This window comes from Echinops telfairi, unplaced genomic scaffold (assembly GCF_000313985.2).
Source record: "Echinops telfairi isolate 266 unplaced genomic scaffold, ASM31398v2 ScPeMD7_22;HRSCAF=79, whole genome shotgun sequence".
Classification (NCBI taxonomy): Eukaryota; Metazoa; Chordata; class Mammalia; order Afrosoricida; family Tenrecidae; genus Echinops; species Echinops telfairi.
The window spans coordinates 17,268,392-17,271,716 of NW_022103919.1; the positions used below are offsets into that span (position 1 = coordinate 17,268,392).

At 46.3% G+C, this 3,325-nt stretch overlaps 1 pseudogene; it reads right to left on the reverse strand.

Moving 5' to 3' along the window:
• Positions 1-1,598: 1,598 nt before the first annotated feature.
• LOC115869146 lies at positions 1,599-2,424 on the reverse strand (annotated as a pseudogene).
• Between the last annotated feature and the right edge of the window lie 901 nt (positions 2,425-3,325).

Sequence of the window (3,325 nt, forward strand, 5' to 3'; positions counted from 1 at the left end):
CATGTGTTTTGTGAGTCTGAAGAGGAATTTATACATTGGTATGGGACATATGGACTCATATCGGACATACGGACTTGATCTTGATAGGGCTGGGATGTTTTCTGATATATACACACGAGTCTCCTATATATGAGTCTCCCTGGATTTGTTTCTCTAGTCAGTCGGACTAACACAGCTTTCTTGGATAAGTTTTGGACGCTAACCACACGGTGGCAACTCAACCCACCAACTGCTGTGTAGGAACGGGTGAGACAATCTGCGCCTGTAAAGATGCACAACACCAAGGAAATCCTGCAAGGGTCCCTAGGGCTTGGAATCACATCAGCGGCAATGGAGCACGGACACAATGCCCAGTCCAATCCTATCACTGGCCTTTCTCTCCTCTAGGGTCGTATGAGATGAAAATCTATTAGGTGGCATCTAATAATCACAATACTATTTATGGGTCCATAAAATGGCAGATCGGCCTTTTGTTCAGGGCTCCCTCAGGGATGAGATGGATCCCTCTGACCGCACCAATCCACCTGATCTTCACGGAGGTGCCACTGCAGGGGAACTACGGAGCCAGCGCCGCATGCCTTCTCCCCACAGCTCTCGTTGCCAAGACTTGAGTGTTGCTTCATACCGGCTGTGTCATAGCAGTCTGCTCAGACACCTGGAAGCTCAGCGTGGTTCCCTCAGCTCGGTCCTTTGACATACAACCATCTAGTGTAGGCCAGCTATGCATAAGATGTCACACTATCTCCCCATTATATCGTGTGTTGTCCATGTAGACTTTTCTTGTTTCCACAGAGGGTCCAAGTGAAAAACAAGCATGTCTGAGTGGTCAAGCGAATCAACATTGAAATCACAAAATGATGCTATCTACCCCCATAACTTGTTTTGTGTTGAATTTTCAGCCAAGATAAACATTTAGGTGCAAGCATACAAAAATAAGGAATAACATTAGGCTGTTAAAATAAAGGAGAAAATGCAAGCAAACCACAAAAGAAAAATGAAGGCTCTTAAGTTCTAGTTCCTCAGCAGTTTCTCTGGTAACCAATTTGCCACAATTTGCCTCATTTGGTTGCACTGTGGTGGCTTTCTGGTGCTAGAAGCTATGCCACTGGCATTTCAAATGCCAGCAGGGTTACCCACGGTGGACAGATTTCAGTGGAACTTCCAGTTTAGGGCAGACTGGAAAGGACCTGACAATTAACATCTTTAAGAATTGGTCAGTGGGTGAAAAAAAAATGAAAAAGAGAATTGGTTCGAGAAAACATTATGCATAGTAGTGAAATATTTTATGATGCAGGAAGTATCAAAAGAAGATGAAAAAATACACAAAGCCACATATCAAAGTGATTGGTCACAACATCCCAGCATTTCAGGAGGAAGTATATGATCAAGGACCCATGATACTGAAGTCTGCCATATGCGGAAGAGACAGTCCAGCCAGCAGGGCAACATCCCGGGCCCAGTAACACTTGGCTGGTTGGTGAGAACCCACAGAGGGTCCTGTGTGAAGCTAGGGGTGGGGGCTCTGGGCACCCTGAGGCTCCCTGGTCCAAGGTTTCTGGGTGGCAATAGATGGTAGCAGCTGCTCTGAGCTGCATCATTCAGTTCAGGGCCTTCCCGGCAAACTGCAGCCATACTAGGGCTGCCTGGTAGACATCGGAGGACTCCAGCTGTTTCTGTTCCACTTGGGCCCGCATCAGCAGCTGCATGGGTGCCTGCAAGTTGATGCACGGGTTCTTGGTTGACAGCATGAAGCTGATCTGGATGCCAGAGGAGGTAAGGATGGAGCAGGAGGAGGAGGCCACCACTGGGAAGACCGACCTGCAGCACGGCCGCACTCCACTGGCCCTTGCAGTGGCAGCCGAGGATGCTGTATTCCTTGAGGGCAGTCTTCCTGAGCCAGCAGTAAGATTCTTTTGAGGAGGCTCTTTGTTGGGTCCATCGGGATCTGAGGCGTCAGTGATGAGAACATCAAGGACATTCTGGCCCTGCTTCATGAACTCAAAACCGTTGCCTACAGGAAAGGCCAGCTTCGGGTTGGAGTAGCCAACAGTCATGCCAGGCAGGGGCTTATTAGAGACTAGGATGAAATCCTATCAATTTCACACTGGGCCCTGGCCTCCAGGCAGGGTGCTACAACTTCCCGCAGGACGCCTTTGTCCCTACCTTCAGTGATCAGCACCTCCCCTGGGTTGGGGTGGCTGGAGAGGGGCAGGTAGGCGATCACCTCCTAGTAGGTGAACTGACACTGTCCAACACCAGCATGCTGCTGTAGATCTCAACGTGGAAGACAAGGATGTCCTGGTACCGATGGTGCAGCAGATGCTTCGTGGGCAATGACAAGGTGTGGCCTGGCCACAGGCTGCAGGTCTCCAGGAACCAGATGGCTGCAAAACGGAGATAGAGGACTAGCGGGCCAGGTTCCATGGCTGCCAGGTGGCACGGGGCACTGGCCAGGACATGGCCCGGGACTCAGGGGCTTTTCTTTTTATTTTTTTAAATTAAAAAAATTTTTTTTCAGATATTGAGTTTAATATACCGATTTACTTTTTTTTTGTATTTTAGATATTCATTTTAATAGTTTTATTGGCATATAATTGACATATATAATTCAATAGTTTAATCATATTAGGGTTGTACAATCATCACCACAATCAATTTTAGAACATTCTTTTTTTTCTTGAACTCATTGTTATTGGCTCCCCAGTTACCCCCCAAGTTCCCCATACCCTCAAGAAATCATTAATCCAATTACTGTCTCTATAGATTTACCCATCCTGGATTTCATATATGGAAAAACATTCCCCCCCAAAACCCTGCCAGGGGCTTGCTTGTCTCTTGGCTCTGTAGTGTTCTATTGCTGCACGTAGGGTTTTCATTGGCCAAGTTTTTCACAAGTCCTTCTTCCCAGTGTGCTTAGTCCAGACCTTCCACTAAGGAAGTTCCACTAACACCCATGAGAGAAGTCAAGGAAGATCTAATAATATGGACATTCTAAGTTCATGGATTCAAAGAATCAACAGAGTGAAGATGTCAATTGCTTGTAAACTGATATACAGATTTAACACATTTCCTACTAAAATCCCAGGAAAATGATTTGCAGAAATAGGAAAAATATTCTAAAATGTATATGGTAAGAAAAGAAAACTACAATAGCTCAACTGATTTTGACCAAGAAGAATCATGTGGAACTGGTCGACTTGATTTGACAACCTGTAACGCAGCTACCCTAGTGAACACGGTGATGTGAAAGGGATAAACGCATAGGTCGATGCCCCAAAATAGAGAACTTGAAAATAGACACACACATAGGCGCACAGGGTTTTTG